General features: G+C 38.1%; 1 pseudogene; it reads left to right on the top strand.

Annotated features, from left to right (window-relative positions):
• Positions 1-3,703: 3,703 nt before the first annotated feature.
• LOC139706376 (small ribosomal subunit protein uS14-like) lies at positions 3,704-3,913 on the top strand (annotated as a pseudogene).
• The last annotated feature ends 16,572 nt before the right edge of the window (positions 3,914-20,485 follow it).

The raw sequence follows: 20,485 nt of genomic DNA, 5'->3' as shown, positions 1-20,485 counted from the left end.
GGTCACCACGCTGGCGAGCCGCTGGGCCTGCTCCGGGCGCTGGCGGCGGCCCGGCTCCTCCCCTCTGGCTCGACGACAAATTGAGGAGACTCGGGTGTCTGTGCCTCACCCCCCGTACCAGGAGACCAACTGTTTATGTCGCCGCTGGTATTGATGAAGTTCTCTCCTCCGCTGCTTTCTGATGACATCAGATCTCTGCCATGTTGGTATCCTATGCGAATGGCAGCATTTCGTTCCCCTTGCCAGGCAACCAAAGCAACCGGTGAGTCCTGACCGGCCCTCAGCAGGACCCGGACCGAGAAGCAGTTTCCGCGGGCTCCTAGCCCCGGGCCAGGGAAGTTCCGGGAGCCGGAACTCGGCTGCTCCGTGCTCGGTGTAAGCTCCTACAAGTGTAGGCTCCAAGAAGCAGTCCCCGCGTGCTCAGTTCCGGGAGCCGGAATTCGGCCGCTTAGTGCTTGGTGTATGCTCTGATAGGAGCAGGGTCCAAGAAGCAGCCTCCGCAGGCTCCGCAGCCCTGGGCCAGGGCGGTTCCGGGACGGTTCTGGGAGCCGGAACTCGGCCGCCCCGCGCTCGGTGTTCGCTCCGATATGATCAGGTTCTAAGAAGCACCCAGGCACTGAACCCTAGTAATCTGTCTGCAAGCCACAGGCGAATTGCAGCCTGAAATTACCTGTTCTATGGCTGAATGAGCTGCGGTCAGTCAAAAACAGGGATGGTGACGTCAGCTTTCCAACATGGTGGCTGCTGGCCTCCTCTGTGGTCTGACCGGTGTGGAGAACCGAGATGGACCGCTTACTTCCCCCGTCTCGAACCCAGAATTCAGCCCTGAGTACGGTGCTTGCATGGCTGGCAGAAACTGCAGCGCTGTATCCCTGCGTCGCTATCTCCTCGTTTCCCAGCGCGCGCTGCAGACTCTAGCCGCGGGGCGATTTGCTGAATAAGCAGTGTTACCCTCCGTGTGACAAACCTCTCGCGTTTGAGTCCCCGTAGCCGATCCTCGTGCGATGGAAATCCTTCCTCCAGGTTCCGGAGCACCCCACTATTGCTGGAAATTCCTAACAAGATATCCTTTAGCCGTTCTGACTTGTCATACTCCCACACAGTGAAGCAGCACACGGGGGCAATGCACTCCCCTCACCGCCATCTTCCTTCTTCTTAAGTTCTCAATTAAAAAAAGTAATCCATGAAAAACAACTGGCTTAAAAACTGCTATAAATGAGGGAAAAAAAATATGAAAGTGTATAAATGTCCATGTGCCATCAACCTCATAATAAAACAGAGAAAAAGAATTTTTAAAAAGGAAGGAAAAACAACCTCAATGAAAAATTAAAGAATTCTTTCTGCTAGAGTTCAAAAGATTCTCAGTGTCTCTTCTCAGAGTTGTAGGAGGAGTGTCTGGAGCATGATGCTGCACCCTCCGGGTTGCTGGAGTGAGAGGTAATCCCATCAGCAGAATTCCTGGAGGCAGGGTGTAGGCTTAGGTGGGCTCCAGGCTCTTTGTTGAATGCCAATTGGTTGGAGATTCTAAATAAGCACATCTCCAGCACCCAGTAGTTACTGATCCAGGCTACAATACTGAACCCCTGGGATCTCCCCTGGGTTCCACTCATATGGTGGGGGAGCCATTCTTAGTTCCCTATGTCACCTGTGGACCCCACATATCCAGGTCTCAGTTTCAGTCTCCAGTCTCTCCTGCCCCGGGGCCTTATGAGCTCCCAGCCAGATGCATCTCTCCCAGAAGGTCCTGCAAGCAGTCAAATTGGAAGAAAAGGGGTAGAGCCAGGTGGGTTTCGGCCACAGGTTGTGTCCTGTGAAAACATCTATCCATGCTTGATTTTCTCCTGGTCACTTAAGCATGCTCTGCGTCCTGCGGCCTGTGTTTACTAGGCCTGTATTTCAGGCCAAACTGGAGTTTGCAAGGATTGTTTCCCTCAGCTGCCAGCCCCTGTGGCTGCAAAATGGTTCGTTCCTGTCCTCCTCAGGTCTCCTGGAGAGATGGTGGTTTCTTTCCCTACACACAGATATCATGCAGTTCATCTTTCAGGTTTGGGGCATAGTCTCTAAATGCCCAGACACACCTTGGGTCTCCCGAAAATGTGGGTTCCTTAAACTACCTTATTCCTCCACTCTGTGCACGGAGGGACCACTCTGGCTGGTGCTCCCACCCCGACCTCAGCTGTGCTGCTGGGATTTTTTGTTTATTTTATTATATCCAACCTCCTGTGTCCCCCATCTGCTTTGAAATGATCAGTTTTAAATTCCAGTGAAATATCCCTATGCTTTTTTGTTGTTGTTCACCCACCTTGCGGAGAAGCTGCCTGTCTGCTTTCTTGGTTTTAGGCCATGTAACTTCCAGTAATGCAACCTTCTGTATTCTGCCATCTTGATTCCTCTCCCATACGGAATATTCTTGGAGGCCATTGCATCTACCATCACCCTTGACCTGCTTTATTTCTCACTGTATCTGAAATGTTACTGCATTAATTCTCACTTTTTAGAATATTCAAATCAGGGGTCCTTAACTGGTTTTCTTCAGCCTCCCCTGGCCCTGCATGCCTACAAAGGCACATCACACCCAGGTGTCCATGGCTTAAGACTGGTTTGGGCCCTGTAACCTTACATTTTAATCCTTTCCTACTACCATAACAGAGTATCAGAATCTCACAAATGGTCTAACTTATACAGAAGGAAGACATATATATAAGACATATGTATACATGTCTTACAGGGAGTCTGAGGAACTCATTCGATAAGAGTTGAATTACACAACAAGAAAGCATGTGAGGAGGGTGTGGAGTGAGTAAGAGAGCATGTTTGAGAAGTTTCTCTTCTAACAAGGCCACTCCCATTGTAATTAACACACTCTGTGCCAGTGGCATTATTCCATCCATGAAGGTGAATCCCTTATAACATAATTATTTAGAAAGGCCCCATCTCTCAATATTGTCACAATGCCATTAAAATTTGGCATGAGTTTTGGGGGAAACATTCAAGCTCTAGCACTTTATGATAACTTCCCTTTATAATGTTAAGCATGCTTCTCTTTATATGACAGCTATTATAGTTCTAATGTCCATGGAAGAGGAGAACTCACAAAAATAAATATGTCCCATAAACTCAGAAATATCTCCTGTTTATAGATTTGTAACCAGAATTGCATATAAAAACACTTGAAAAAAAATCAGTTAGATGGATAGATGGATGAATGGATAGATATGTAGAAAGGTAGATAGATAATAGAATGTAAACACTCATCAACTTACTGACAGGCTTGATATATAAGCTCTTAGACTTCTTTACAAATTCCATTCATGCATGATTTAACTAGAATGTAACCACTCACAGATTAGGATGCAGAGATGATGCAAAACAGAGTTCCTCATACGATGGTCCGAGGACCAGCATTCTCATCATCTGATATCTTGTTGAAAATACCAATGGTTAGGCCCCATCACAGACATACTGAATCAGAAACTCTAACAATGTGGCCCAGAATTTTGTTTAAGAAAGACCTACTGATTATTGTGACACACACTGAAATTGGGGTACCACTGAAAGTACGCTTTTCCTTCATGACAGTTGAATCCCGTTAGTACTAGAAGGTACACATGACTTCCTACCATTACATCCTCTGCTTTTCCATCATTTTACTTTTACAAAAGTGAAGGATAACCTTTGGCCCTCTTGCACCCTTAAAAGCAAGATGGATCACCAACAGCTCTATAGGAGCCATGTGTGAAAATTTAGCCAGGTTTCTTGCTCTTGCCATACCTGCATAATCCTGCACAATCTGATCTGGAGATATGGTCTCAGTCTGTGCTGGCAGTATTTCTGTCAGTACGCAAAGGATATAGGCTTCATTAAATTAGCTAAATGGACTTCCTTGAATGGATTGCCCAGGACAGCCACTTAATGAAAGCTAGCAACTGCTAGCTCTTGGTACATAAAATAAAATTCTAAAAAAACTTAAAAAAAGTGAAGGACAGAAGAAGCAAACCAATATTATACTCTTTAAAGATGAAATATTCTAACCTATGTAAGAGTAACTAGAAGTTCCTGGTATATGATATACACATTAATTCAAGGATCTTTTAAGTACCTACTGTGCGCTCAACACTGGCAGACATGGTGAACAAGATAACTATTTTCTTGGCCCTCATTTATCAGAGGAGTCAGTGTTTAGTCCATTAACACATTTTCCCCCCATGATATGTGAGGTCATATTTTCCATGATAACACAAATTTGAGGCCAATGAAGGGAGGGATTAATTACATTTTGGAAGGACAGAGAGTCAGGAAAGTATCCTTAGAGATTCTAAACTCTGCTGTATCAGAGTGTAAAGAGGCTGGGCTTGTGGTGATGGTAAGAAAAGGTCCTTATATGTGCATGCATGAGAGAACATAATTTCCTGTATAATTAGATGAAATAGAAGAAGAGAAAAGTCAAAGAGGAAGCCATAGTAGTTAAAAATAACAACATTTGAGGAAGAGGCAAAAGAAGGAAAGAAATCTTCATTGGCCTTTTTTATTTCTGGTGTCTAAGCAATGTCAGTTTCCCTGTTTTTCTTTAACATTTTTATCCTGGTGAAATCTGGTAGAAACAGTTGTCAAGACAGGAAAGTTTGTAAATGGGAAGAAAACACAGAAAGGCTGTATCTCAATGCAGGGCCCAAGCCAGAAGACAAGGAACCTAGGGAATATTTATTTTTTTCTCTCATTCTCTCATTCTCCATCTGGTTGTCTGAATGACTGACAAACCACCAGCATAATAAGAAAGAATGACAGGATGAGAGGGGATGAGGGGAAGAAAGAAAACAAAATGGAAGAAAAGAGAATCAGAGGGGTCCCTTGGGGGCTTACCATATTTAGGGGCAGGCAGTCTGAAGCAGATTTTTAGACACACTGAAGTAAATCAGCCTTGGAGTCTTTGGCTTTTTTTGTGGCACATTATTTATGACTGAGTTCTTTGTGTGTAGTTATTTTTAATGACTTTGTTCCCAAACTAAGCCCTTGGTACCATTGTGTGAGCATAGCCCCTGTGAAAATTGAAAATTGACCACTTTGTTCTGTTTATAAAGGTCTACAGATTTACAGATGCTCAAAATAAAACCCACAGAGTCCATAAAGTAGACATTCTTGGTCTTATGTCTTACCTTATTCCACATTTAAAATGTTTTCCTAGCCACAGTCATAATCATGGTTTACTGCATTGCCCAAAGATAGAGGCTCCAGAACATTCCCTTCTATAACCCAATGAAAGGTAATAGCTTGAACCTTCCCTTCCTCCTACTCTCAGCTCTCCCTGTAGGACAGGAGACATGATTAGACTTTATGTAAATATTATGGAAGTGCCTTATGTCTCAGTAGCTTGGGATTTGACATTTTCCACTTTTAGAAGATGTTTATCACTTTCCCTTGCTTTTTCCAAACATGAAAGAAATCCCAGAGAATAAAGAAAAAGTTTCAACACCATAATGTGTATTTCCAATGTAATTCAATTGGGTACACATAGTCACACTCAGGGAAAACCAGGATGTCAGCTTTTAATTTGCTACAAAACAAACATTGTCTCCAGTTATTTTCCAAGGATTAGGGTGGTAACTTCAGTAATTGAAGAGGGGAATAAACAAAGTTAGCATAAAATTATAGTCTGACACAACCTTAAATTTTGCATTTTAAGGTCTGGGTGAGCTCATCTGTCATGAGGCTCAAAATAAACAAGAGTCCAAGATGGAAACAATAGTGTAGTTAAAATCATTCCCATAAATGAGTCAAGCACCCAGAATGCCTTCTGCTGAGGGCAAAGCAATATTTTCAGGGGTGAATCAGATGAGTGTCACTTTTAGATGTTAAGATAATTAAACAACCTCGCAAACACACAAACTTTCATTTTGCTTGTGAAATGTTGCAAAATAATTATGGTAAAATATGAGGCTGAATGTCCATGCTCTGAGTTATAAGACTTTGTAATACCAGAGGCTTTTTGTTACCAGTGGCTTGAAGGTTTTAAAAAAATCGCATCCCTTGAGAAGTAGAGAGAAGAAGTGAAATTAAGGGTTGTTTCTCTGGATGATGTTGGCCCAGGACCACTGATCAAGTATGAAGGACTTCAGCAGGTTGTGTCCTTCCCTATCTCAATAAATGCAAAGTCTATTTTTCCAATTACTCAGACCAAAACCGTGCAGCTATCTTCCACTCCTCTGTCTCTCTCCCAATTTATATCTAATCAAGCTGCAATTTCCAGCAGCATTGTCATCACCCTGGGCCAAGTGACAGTCATTGTCTTGACAGTTTTGTTATTAGCATAGCTTTTTAATTGATCTCCCTTGATCTCACCCTTGACCCTTTGTGGTCAGTTGTGGACTTAAGAGCTGGAGCCAGATCATATCAACAAATACCACCTCCCGCAGAGCATAGTCCAGATTCTTTACCTGATCAGGCCTTCTCTATCTCTCTGGTGTCTTTCTTGACCACCACACTTCTTTCCAACAACATAAACCTCTTTGTTGTTTCTCAAACCTGCTAGACGCACTCTGGCCCTCAAGGCATTTATTTGTGATTCTTTCTGCCTAAAATTCTCTTCCCTTAGATATTTGAAAAGTATTCTTCCCCACCTATCCGAGCCTTTGGTCAAAAATTTCACTTTTATAGTAAAGCATTTCACGATCACTTTATTTAAAAGTGCAGTTTCTTCATTCACTCTCCAGATTCTCTGACCCCTCCCATTCTTTAACTATAGCAGTAACTATCTCTTATGAACTATATATTTTATATATTTTATTGTCTGATTTCTTCTACCAGGGATTTTGTTTGTTTTATGACTTTTCCAAGAGTGACTAGAGTAGTGGCACAACGTAGGTAGGTCATCAAAAATATTCACAAAATGATACAAAGACTCAAATAATGCTACTTGTACTATTTGTAAGACCAGTCTTGTTCTTGTTCACTATGGATATTCACCAAAAAAAAGGAGAGGAGTCCAGGCTTGCACATTTGGGACAATAAAGACTGAGAATAAAAGGAGCAAGAGATAATTCTGAGGAAAATAGCCCTGCAAAGAAGGTTAATGTCTCCACAGCACTGGTCTCGTGGCACCAAGGACCAGTTAAATAACCAGTTGCATCTGGCATCTGGGTCCAAGAGAAGTCATTCTGTAATACTGTGGAACTGACTACTGAGGAAGGAGGAAACTATTTTGAAGATTCATTTAACCATGAGCATTTTCTTCAGTTTATGAAAGTTTCCATAACACTATCGATATTGTCAAATCACAGTGATATTCCACATAATGAAAAAACACATCTGGCATTGAAAAAATACTGTGCCAATGACAGGATTTTCATTCATACTCTAATTTTTGGTTTAAAATATTAGACTTACTGACCTGCAGACTTACTCTATACAGCTCACTCTGATTCTTCTTTGGCTTTGGATTAGTGAGGCCATTTTTAATTTCTCCAACCTGCTTTAGGGTTAGAATTCATGTAGAACAATGAAAGAAATCAATTTGCAGAGAAAGCACATAAAATTTCCCTTCTTCCCAGTTTGAACTAAGGAAACTTACTGCCCTGAAGTCCTTCAACTGGGGTATATGTTATATAAAAACTGATCCCACTGGATTTATAACAGTGCACATTGGAGTCCACCATTTATTCTCAACTTCCATGGACATATATCCTGTCCCCAGGGTTGGTCCCCTGGAGAGGTGGGAGGAATTTTAAGTGAGAAGTAATTAAGAAAACTTCTAGGTAATAAATAGCTTCAGCAGACAATAACATGAGGGAATCTACTCAAGACCCTCTCAAAGGCTGACATGAGTCATTTCACATTCAAAGGTATTGCAATAACTTCTGATGCAGAGAGGATTTGTTTTCCTCTTTCACAACATCAGGCTGGGCCTTATGGCTCACTAGAGAAGCTGAATCACAGAAATGACAGCATCTCATGGTCAGCGTCCTGAAGAGGCATATACAATTACCCACAGAGTTATTTTGAATAAGAAAATATCCTATCTCACAAAAACATGCAGCGGGAAAAAGAATATACCTTAGAAAGCCCAAACATTCCAGTTAGGAGCACTTTAGAAACCCAGACTGCATTCTTGAGGTGCCAAAACTTCCTGAGGGTTGAAAGCCTCCATAAGATAATCCCTTTTTTTGCTCTTCTAGAGAAATTTGATGTCCTAAAGTGATAGTTTTAGTCTTGATTGTTTCTGTTAAAAATGAATCAAAAAGAATCAAAGTCTTGAGGCTTTTTTAAAAGTAGTAACATTCCTTACAACCCAGACCACGTTTACTGCAAAAATCAAATTTATGTTATAAGAACTGAGTACTAATTCCTTTATGCTGTTGTTTCTCTTAACAAGAATTGTTTTTGGTTTTGGCTGTAACATGAGCATTGTTCCACTCACATTTTTTCTCAGTTGCTTAAGTTGCCCAGTGCATATGATAGCCTACTTTTTCAGTTAAACTTGCTGCTGCTTTTCATTTTCTCTTCTCTGAGCTTTGTCATTATCTTTGGGTGCCATGTGATGGAGTTCAGAGGAGAATTTAAAAAATAAAATTCAGTTAAATACACTTAGAGAGCTTTGCAAGTCTGAATAAATATGCATGAATACTCTAACACCATCTATACAAAAAGGGTTAAGTACTCCCAAACAGAACTTCAAGGTCAGTGTTTTGCTTTCATCTGTTTCCAATACTTTGTATAGCTGGCAGCCCTCCATCTTTGGGGAGTAGAGGGACAACACAGTGCACAAGATTCACAGTCTCAGCCAGAATTTCCATAATCACATCAACAGATGGAATAATAATCATCTCTGAAGTTACTGCATAATCTCTCTGATCCAAGGAAACTTCCTCCTGATTCATTTCAAAATCATTTCTGCTAGCTATTTAGATAAGATATTCTTATTGTCTGAAAATGTTACAAGCTAAGATGATTCTAAAACAACTTAATAGTAATGAGCTGGGGTTGTGGCTCAGTGGTAGAGCAGTAGCCTAGCATGTGTGAGGCACTGCATTCAATTCTCAGCACTGCATATAAGTAAATGAATAAAATAAATGTCCATTAACAACTAAACACACACACACACACACACACACACACACACACATATATATATATATATATATATATATAATTTTAAAAATAACTGAATAGTATAAGTCCTGCATCTGAATATAGTGCTGTGGAGAAAGCCAGGGCCGGAACTTTCTGAATGCTACATGGGACCTGACCTGTCCTTGGCCATGAGAACAGCTGTGATTTAATCATGGCTGTGTGAAGGTGTCTCTCTGAGATACTTCTGGCTAGTTCTCTGTGTTCTTGATTATTCCATGGGAATGCCAATTATTCAGGTTATATCAAGATCACTCTAGATCTAATATAATTAAGGCCATACTTTCTAAAATCGGGTATTTTAGGAACCTAACATTTATTTTTAGACATCAGCTTCTAATTTGCCCAAGAAGCCCTATGTGAACAGTATGACACATTTAACTTACCCATGAAAACCATCAAACAGTATCTCTATTGTGTAGATTTTAAAATATTGAATTACACACCATTTAAGAATATCTAGAAATAGACATTGATATTTGAAAAATAATTTTTATAATTATTCATTTATGAGAATCTTTTACCAATGTAATGTCTAGGTCACATGCATAGACAATCTGAATAACTACAAAAATGGAATATAAATATGAATCTCTCTAATTTTAAAAATTTGTGAAAGATCACAATTACTATACATGTCTCTATAGCATAATCTAAAGAACTAGTGAAAACTGTAGCTACAGAATGCAGTACTTAGGCAGAAAAACAAAATTTAAAAATACATTGCTATATTAGCTACTCAAATGCCAATTTGGTTATTCTTCCACACCAATTTGGTTATTTTTGTTTGACTTTTTTTTTTTTATCCCATGCTTATTTCTTGAGACTGTCTATATATTTTGTTTCATTTCAGAAACTAAGGAGAATATAAAGAATATTTCTTTCTCTAGGTGTATCCTATCCCATGGAGTAAACATTTTTTTGTGTGTGTAAAAACGTGGGTTCAGTGACACATAAATTTCAGTTTTAGAATAAATTTCCATTTAAGCTCATTGAAATCTGTATTTCAATAGCAACCTCTCTTCAAAGCTTTGATCCAACACTCACAATTACATTTGTCAAAACTGTTTTGTGTGTGTGTATGTGTGTGTTTGTGTGTGTGTGTGCGTGTGTGCGTGTGCGTGTGTGTGTGTGTGTAGGGCATACTTTTACTAAAAGCATGTTCATTGTTTATCTGCCATTTAAATTTAACTGGGCTTCCTGTATTTTAATTTGCTAATTCTGGCAACACTGTGTGTGGGGGTCAGGATATGTTTTTGTTCTTTCATTGTTTTGATCTTTGCATTTCACTTCTCTTAATTCTAAGCAGTAACCAAGCCCTAAGCATTTCCTCATCTCAAGGATTTTCATAGGGCATAAAGTCCAAGCTTGAAACTTAGTAAAAAGACTTTACTCTTTGTTTAAAGGGAAGAAGAGAGCAAGAAAAGACTGAAGAATTACTTGAGGCAGAGATTTTCCTTGGAGAGAGGTCAGAGATTAGCATTTTTTTTTTCAGAGATCAGGACATTGTTTTGAATCAGTAGAGCAGAGCAATGACAAAGCTTTGAAGAGAGTGATTTGGAGGAATGGTGTGCCTAAGGAGATAGTACCCATGACCCAGAGATTCAGCCTCACCATCAATTGACATGCTTGAGTGGTGGCACAGAAATAGTGAAACAGACCTGAAGCTACCATGAGCATCCCAAGAAAGGAGGCTTCAGTGGAAACCAGTGTTGGTGACCTTTCCTTGATGCTGCTTTATCATTGGATCAGTCAAGGTTCTCCACAGGAACAAAACCAATAGGATTTATACAGAGGTATATGAGAGGGAGAGAGGGAGTTAATGCATGTGATTGCAGCAGGCAAAAAAGTCCATGACAGATCATCTGCAATGTGACCCTGGGACTCTGGTGGTATGGCCAGTCCAAACCCGAAGTTCTCAGAACAAGGAAAGCTGGTGGTGTAACTTTTGTTTAAGGCACAAATCCCAGGAAACTGGAGTGGAAGTGGAGATGCTGGTAAAGTTCTAGAGTCCACGGACAAGAGAACCTGAACTTTTCTTGTGGGGGCGAGGAGGGCAGGTGGTACTGGGGGTGGATCCCAAGGCACTTTGCCAATGAGCTATATCCCCAGCCCTTATTATTTCTTTTATTTTAAGTCAGGGTCTTATGAAGTTGTAGAGATTGGTTTTGAACTTGTGATCCTCCTACCTCAAACTCCAGAGCTGCTGGGATTCTAGGTGTGCACTACCACACACCCAGCAAAGGTGAATTTTTGACATCCAAGGCAGGAGATAAACTGCTCTGGGGATGGAAGACACCAGCTCAACTTCTGTCTTCATTTTTCTTTCTTTTTTTTAAAATATTTATTTTATTTATTTATTTATGTGGTGCTGATGATCGAATCCAGTGCCTCATGCATGTGAGGCAAGCACTCAACCACTGAGCTACAACCCCAGCCCCTTCATTATCTTTTTATCCCTGGAAAATTGGATGGTATTTGCTCACTTAAAGGGCAGATCTTCCCACCTATTTTACTCATACTTACATATCAAACTCCTCTGGAAACACCCTTAGAGACATACCCCCAAAACAATGTTTTCCAGGTTTCTAAATATTCTTTAATCCAGTCAAGTTGACACTAAAATTAATCACCAGAGGCATCAAATAATATCACAAAACCTTTGCACCCACAAGTTCCCTAGATTATGGTCTAAGGTTGAATTTTCTCTTATGTACGGAACAATGACTTTATAGTCTAAGTTGATATAAAGATACTAATGGAAAATATATCTTTCATACATCTGTGGACTCAAATTCATTTCTTTGTATGACAGGCATGGTGGTTACTGACCCACATACAGTTTTACAGTTTTTTTTTTTTTTTTTTTTTTACCAAATATATAATTGCTAGCAAATTGTCTTCTTAAGGGAGCTGAATATTCCAGAAACTGCTATCCCAGTGTCATTATAAGCTATGAGATGGACCAACTCAGAATACTGGAACCTGGATTTTTCAACAATTGGAAACAAAGAAACCATCATGCAAACATGAAACTATCAATCTGCTTTTGGTCTTGGTTGCGAGGATATGCTACCTGTATTTGTGACATCCATCTTGTGTGAGTATGTAGCGGGTAGGGGTAATTGAACCCAGAACACTATACCACTGAGACACATCCCCAGACATTTTTATTTTAATTTGAGACAGGGTTTTGCTAAGTTAACCAACTTGGCCTTGAAATTGCAATCCTCCTGCCTTCGCCTTCTGAGGCGCTAGGATTATAGGCATGTGCCAAGGCACCCAGATGGCATCCATCTTTTGATTATGAGGAGACAAATTGGAGAAGACAAAGTTTCAAGAAAAAGAATGAAAAGAATAAAGAAACTTGAAATTATGTTGATAAAATTGAGTTACTTATTTGTCAATTCTGTAAATACCCTGCTTCAATACATTTTATAAGACACTTTATTAAGACAAATTTTGTTGCTTAGTCCATTGTTTGCATCCCAAAGAATTCAAAATGATACATTGCTGCTACCACAGATTAGGTTTCCAGAAACATGTGGCAACACAGTTTAGATGCAATGTTTATGAAGGACCAACAACGGTACAAAACATGAAGAAAAAAAAACAGATTTGGGTAGTGAAAGAGGCTGAACTTTTAGGGGAGCTCTGAAGCAAGTATTGTTCAGCACAGTCTTGTACCACAGATACTGATGGCCAGAAATTTATACTCCTGCATCACTTAGTGAGTGGATACAGGCTTCCTTGGTAAGGATTTGACCTTAGGCAAAGGACTTCCCTGAAGCTTGAGATAGATGTTATGGGAAAGGTAGCAGAAGTTGAATTCTCACCACATTCTCTGCAGGTCAATCCTTCCTTGAAAGATGATCTGGGTATCTTTGTGTCTATATCAGTTGTATGTGCACATGCATACACATGTATGCACATAAATGCGTGCACATATGCATATAACCTATCTGCTGACTTTATCTCTACTCTGATATTTAAATCCCTGAAACTCAATGTGATTGGTATTCTGATATTCAAAAATGGCTTTACTCCCATTTCTATAATTTAGGATGGACAATTCAAGTCATCTTTGAAATATCTTTTTTTTTTTTTTTTTTTTTGGTGCTGGGGATTGAACCCAGGACCTTATGTATGCTAGGCAAGCACTCTACCGACTGAGCTATATCCCCTGCCCCCATTTTGACATACCCTTTATTCTTACTTCCACCCAGTCAATTCCTAAACAAGGTATCTTCTTTCAGTCCACTTTTCACCATTCTCATTCATATTAGTAAAATTTCAGCCTCATTATGCCTCAGTTAAGGTTAGAATCATTGCCTAACTTTAAAATTCATTTCTTTAACACTATTCTTAACTTGTTTTTCCTGTGGTGAAGTTCTGGTTTTCTTATTGTTCCTCTTTAAAATCCTTCTATAGCCCTCCATATGTATCAAATCTCAACAGATTTCTTGGTTTTTAATTAAATACACTAAGGATCCTGTCTTTAACATGAGATTCTGTGGAAACTCCTCAGTGCCCACAGAGGCCTGATCCAGGGGTCAAACTAAGAGCAATGGAAGAGTTAGGGTTGAAGAGTATGCATGGACCTGACAACAAAACCCTTCCTCACCAAAACTGACCCAACTACTGCCATGTGGAACACTCAATCTGCAGCAGAGATCAACATTGAGCACTCAGTATGGCTCTGTTCCTCAGAGAGACTGCCCAGCCCCATAATGGTAGTTCACCTTTACCTACTTGTTTTCACATTAGTGAAAGAAGTGATGTATCCTTACAGGCAAAAATCATTTCACACAAGCCCTGTGGGGTTGGACATTGTTCTCTGGAATGCACAATTAAGTACTAAAGTCACTTTACAAAAAAACAAAATATTTGTCTACTACAACCAAGGTTAGACCATACTAGAACACTAGAGGTTACATCTACCATCTAGCCTCTGACACACTAGAATGTAGAGAAGCAGAGAACGTCTTAGATCATAATATTTTATGTCTTACAGTAGTTTTGATAAACTTTGAGCCAGAATTTCCTTAAATATTGACTCTCCCATTTTCTCTTTCCATTTTTACATATTAGATTTCTAAAATCATATTCCATATATTTCTTATACTCCTCTGTTTTCATCATTTTTTATGCATTACTTTGATTACTTCCTATTGATCTATTTTCCAGGCCACAAATCTTTTCAGTTATGTCTAATTTGCTATCAAATCAATCATTGACATCATATCATAGTTCATTCAGTTATTGTATTTTTAGTTCTAAAATTCCCATTTCTTTATTTTTACTACATTGCTGAAATTCTACATACCATCTCTAAATTTTGAGCAGATAAATAATAACGATTTTAAAATCTGTGTCTGATACTCCTATCCTATGTATCATCCTATGGATTCATTTCTATTATCTGTTGCTTTTCTGGTGTGTTTTGGTCACCTGCAGTTAATTTTGTTTGTTTTTATATGTCTCATGCTGTTTTATTGTATATGAGAAACTATGGATGAAAACTTATGAAGGCTGTAGATGTTATTTTTGTCTAAAGAAGGTTGTCATTTTATCTTTCTTTTGGATTCATTTGGATTTGTTTTTGCTTTGTTTAGGCTGGCAGACAGAATACTAGCAGATCATCTCTATTGTCTTTTCTCTCTTTCTTCCTGGATTTATAGCTCCTCAAATCCTTCCTGCTTGTGCTCCAATGCTTCAAACAGTTGTCTTCTACAGTCCATCCAGATTTTTTTTTTCAGTCGTTGATGGTGAGATGCTTATTCCAGCACCAACTTTTGTCTCAAGTGTACAGCTGGATACCTTGTGAGTTGAGATTTGACACTACTTGGATAAGTAAGGAAATGGGAAAAGAATTTGAGAGAGAAGTAATAGCCTGAGCATAAGCCCAAAATCAGAATAAGTGAATTTTTCACAAGGACAATTATCTACTGATGTCGAAGTTATGTCTATAAGGAGAAAAATGATGTAACATAACTAGATTATCATTATTTTTTTCAGAATTAATAAGGAACTATTAAAACTTTTAAAGCAAACATGTTATGATGGATTTGAAAAGGTTAGTCTATAAGTTACTATTTTAAAAGATAAAGTTAGCTTAATTTTATGTATAAATGTGGGTGCTATATATCCTTGGCTAACTAAACCGGAATGATCTCTTGTTGAAAACAAATTATTAAAAATATTTTAAAATCATTTATTCATAGCAGACCCCTTTCAAAATATAATTTGGGTAGCTTTTGGGTAACATAATAAGCAATTGTTAATGAAAAAGTGGGGAAAGCACTGAAAAGATCCCCAAAGTAAGAAATAATCTCAAATTTACAATTCAAATTTCATAGTATACGGTGGGTGACTAATTTAATGAGAAAATTGGAAAAGAAATGTTTTTACTATTATTTGATTATTATTGATTTTATTGTTTATTAAAATGTTGTAAATAACTTCTCTGTGGACATATTTACGGGTGCAACATAGTCCTGAGGCATTATTTTCCAATTAAATCATGTCCCCATGCTTCATTGATTTCGAAAGATAATTGATTTCACAGGGAATCATTCCACAATAATTTCCCTTCATTCTTTAAAATTATTTTTTAGTTGTAGATGGACATAATACCTTTATTTTGTTTATTTAGTTTGTTTACATGGTGCCAGGGATCGAATCCAGTGCCTCACGCATGCTAGGTAAGAGCGCCACCACTGAGCCACAACCCCAGCCCCCTCCCTTCATTTTAACAACAAAAAGTTTTAAACATCTTTACAACTAAAATAATCACTTCAATGTTTTTTATCGTCATAAAATATATGAAACATAAAATTTATAATTTTAGCCATTTTAAAATTAATAAACATTATTTTGAGAGCAGTTTTAGGTTCACAGTGGGATAGAACAAAAAGTATAGTTTTCACATATATTCTACTGACTCACAGCACAGCCAACATTTTACCACAATAATACATTTGTGACAATCAATGAACCTGCACAGACAAATTAATATTACCCAAGTACCATAGTTTACATTAGGGTTCATTCCTGGTTTTGTACCTCCAGTGAGTTTGGACAAATGTACAACATGTTTATACCATTATGGTATCATACAAAGTAGTTTCTGTGTCCTGAAAAATCCTCTGTACCCTGACTATTGATCTTTCTCTCCTCATTTATTATTGGTAATAACTAAACTTTTAATTGTCTCTATGGGTTTGACTTTTCCATAATATCATACAGTTATGATTATACACTGTGTAGCTTTTTTTGATTATTGTTTTGTAATATGCATTTTGCATAAAATTCCCTCTATAGCTAATCATAGTTTGATAGTCCATTTATTTTTAGCACTTTGTGTTATTTCATTGTTTGGATAAACCCCAGTTTATCCACTCACCTTCTGAAGGATATTTTTGAAACTTTCAAATTTTTGGCAATTATAAGTAAAGCTGCTATAAACATTATGTGCAGGACGTATGAGCTTACATTTTCAATTGATTTGAGGAAATAAAAAAGAGTGCCATTGCTAGGTTATATAAAAGAGTATGTTTATTTTTTTAAAGAAATTCCTAGACTGTCTTCTAAAGTAGCTGTACCATTTCATGTTCCGACCAGCAATGAATGAGAGTTCCTAATACTCCATTTCTCACAAGCATCTTGTGTAAGTGTTTTGTCTTTTGCCCATCCTTAATAGATGTGCAGTGGTATCTCATTGTTGTTTTAACTTGAAATTCCCTAATAATATGTCATGGTGGGCATTGTTTCATGTGCTTATTTGCCACTTATATCTCTTCTTTGATGAACTGTTCGCTCATAGCTTTTGACCTTTTTTCTTTTATAATTTGAATTGTTCATTTTCTTACTGTTGAAATTTAATAGTTCTTTATATATTTTGGATAATAGTACTTTATTATATTTGTTCTTTGAAAATGTTTTCTCCCAGTCTGTGGTTTGTCTTTTTGTTCTCTCGACATTTTAACTATTTGAGGTGTCTAGTTTAGTTGCATTTGAAACATGCATCATATTGTGTGTCCATCACCACCATCCATCTCCAGAACATTCTCATCTTCTAACACTGAAATTCTGTATCCACATTTTTCTGCTAGGCCTTGAAAACTACCTTTCTACTTTCTGTCTTCATGAGTATGGTTATTCTAGGTACTTCATATAAATGAAACCAAACAACATTGCCTCTTTGGTGAGGGTTTATTTCACTTAGCATGATGTCACGGAGGTTCATTCATGTTGTAGCACATGTCAGAATATTCTTCCTTTTTAAGGCAGAATAATAATCCTATTGTGTGTTTATACCATGTTTCATTTAACTTTTCATTCATGTATGGACATGGGTTACGTCTTCCTTTTGGCTAGTGTGAATAATGCCGTTGTAAACACAGGTGTACAAATATTTGTTCAAGTTCCAGTTCAATTAATCATCTAAAAGAATTTTCAATAAGTGACAACTAGGCTATATATTTTTTAAAGTTGTTCATTCACTCTAGTAAATCTTACATTATAAGTATTTAAGTATAGGTTATATACCACTTCACTATGCTCATCAATATTCACCCTTACTATGATATCATTTTGCAAAATATGCTACAAAATGCTACATTTTCTTTCTCTTTTAAACTATATCATTTTTTCTTTTATAATAATTCTGACTGTAGGTTACAGTCTTAATTTTATGTACCATTTTCTCTTATCATCTTGTTTGAAAGAAACAACTATTTATTGGTTATGTGATTAGCAACATATATTGTGACTAGAACTTCAAAATGATTCCTGCACAGCCCCAAAAATGAAATTAGAGGGAGGCCTGGGAGACCAATCTTATCTGAGAGGGGAGCAGAGATAATCAGCTGGATTCTGAACAGTCAGAAAGTTATTTTTAGAGAATATAAGATTCAAGTAAGGGTCTAAAGAGTTAAACACAGCATGACTCAAGTCAGTATTTCATAAGAAGAGTGGCATAAATACAAAGTGACCTTGGGACAGATCTGATAGCACATGGCCCAGGCACAATGCTTTACTCTCTGGAAAGATTGAAGAACAAGACAAGAACTCAATCCCAAGGAACTGGGGTGCTAGAAAAGAATAAGTTAAGAAACTTAGTAAATAATGCTCTGGTCTGTTTGTGCCCACCCCTCAAATTTATTGACACCCGATCTCTAATGCAGCTGTAAGTACTAAGAATTGGTGCATTTAGGAAGTGATTAAGACAATTATTGGAGTAGGGTCCCATCAAGGGGATTAGTGCCCTTTTACAAGAGAGACTAGTGAGCCTGTTTCCCCACTTCCATCAGGTGAGGATACATAACAGTTTCCATCTACAAGGAACAAGTACTCGCCAGACACGAGATCTGCTAATTTCTTGATCTTGGACTTGCCAGTCTCCAGAACAATAAAGAACACTTTCCCAGTATTTGTAAATATTCTACTGTTATGTATTTTGCTATAGCAGCCTGATGGACTCAGACAAATGAAGAAATAGAGGCCATTACTCCTCGGTCTCCTTTATTAAAATATAAGTCACACAAGGGACCATACAAAGTCTGAGCAAAGCTTGGCCTCCTTTTATTTCCCTTGTCTAAAAGCATTGTTGTTTGAAGATTGCAGAAGTGGGTAAATCATCAGGGAGGCATTAAAGTGACTTTGCAGTGAATGTTAAGTGAAATAAGTCAATCCCCCCAAAACAAAGATCAAATGTTTTCTCTGGTATGTGGAAACTAGCCCACAATGAGGGAAGGGGTGGATTAAAAAAAAATAAAAGAAGTTTAGTGGAGTAAAGAAAGGGGAATAAAGGGAAGAGATGGGTAATGGGAAAAGGAAAGACAGTGGAATGAATCTGATATAACTTTCTTAGGTACATATATGAGTATACCACCATGAATCTCACCCTTGTGCACATCCAGAAGAAATTAATTAAAAAATTAACAATGGGTAAATGGCAGAAAGATCAGTAGAGGGAAGCAAGCAGGGAGTTGGAGGGGAGGGAAGGGGAAGGAGAGATACTGGGGACTGAATTAGAGCAAGATATATTCCATGCTTATATAATTATGTCAAAATGGATTCTACTGTCACATATAACTAACCGAACCGTTTTTTAAAAACCCAGATTAGTGAATAAATAAAATGGATTATATCACAATTTAAGATGATTCAACTTCATCAGGGTACAAAAGCAATACATATACTATAGAAATGACACTTTGAATTTTAATCATTTCCTGCAGGATATTGCATAATATTCTCTCAACCTGTTGGGCAGCTGACATAAGCCATAGTTCCTTCCCATCAGCCACATGATCTTTGAGGGTAACAGCCAATGCTCCTGAATGTACTGTGTTGCTAAGATATTCAGTAGGTTACATGTATTAAATGCATTTTTGACTTGTGACATTTAAACTTATTATTGGTTGTTATAGTTTGGATATGAAGTGTCCCCCCAAATTTTCTTTGTTAATGTGAGAGGTCAAATGATTAGATTATGAGAATTAAAACCTAGCCAATGGATTAATCCTTTTGAAGCATTAAATTTTGAATAGATTAATAAGTGGTAACTGTAGGCAGGTGGGGTATGCTTTGTATAAGTGGGTCACTGGGGACATACCTTGAGAATTATATATTTTGTTTCTGACTCCTCTCTCTATCAGCCTCCTAGCTACTGTGAAGTGTGCAGCCTCCTCTGCAATGTTTTTCTGCCATGTTGCTCCACCTCACCTCTGGCCCAGAGCTATAAATTTGTCAGCTGACCATGAACTGAGACCTCTGAAACTGTGAGCCCCAGATAAACTTTTCCTACTATAAATTGTTCTTGTCAGGTATTTTGGTCACCAGCATGAAAAGCTGACTATACTTTGGTTTACTGAGGTGTAACCCCAAGCATATAGAGAAGTGTCTATCTACCCAAGGTGGAATACGATACATCCACATGAAAGGATGAAATCCTGTTCCTTGACATGACGTGTATGAATCTGGATGACATTATTTGAAGCTAAATGATCCAGAAACAGGAAGATGAATGCCACATAATCTCACTCATATGTGGCATCCAAGAAAGTTAATCTCATAACAGTATAAACTATAATAGTGGTTACATTATAACCAGTGGATGGTTATGGGGGAAGAAAGGGATGAGATGTTGGTCAAAGGTTATATAACTATAATAATATCAATGGCAATATTCTCTATTCTTTTAAAAACATAAAGTGGATGTTTTTTCTCTTTCTACAGAAATATGTTAGGTAATGCATCTATTAATTAGCTAGACTAACAATTCCACCATGTATAGGTACTTCAAAAGATCAAATTGTAAAGTTAAAAGCATACTGTTATCTGTCAATTTAAAATTAAT

This window comes from Marmota flaviventris, chromosome 7, assembly GCF_047511675.1.
Source record: "Marmota flaviventris isolate mMarFla1 chromosome 7, mMarFla1.hap1, whole genome shotgun sequence".
Classification (NCBI taxonomy): Eukaryota; Metazoa; Chordata; class Mammalia; order Rodentia; family Sciuridae; genus Marmota; species Marmota flaviventris.
The sequence above is the reverse complement of the archived record's forward strand: the minus strand, read 5'-3'. Positions and strand labels throughout refer to the sequence as shown.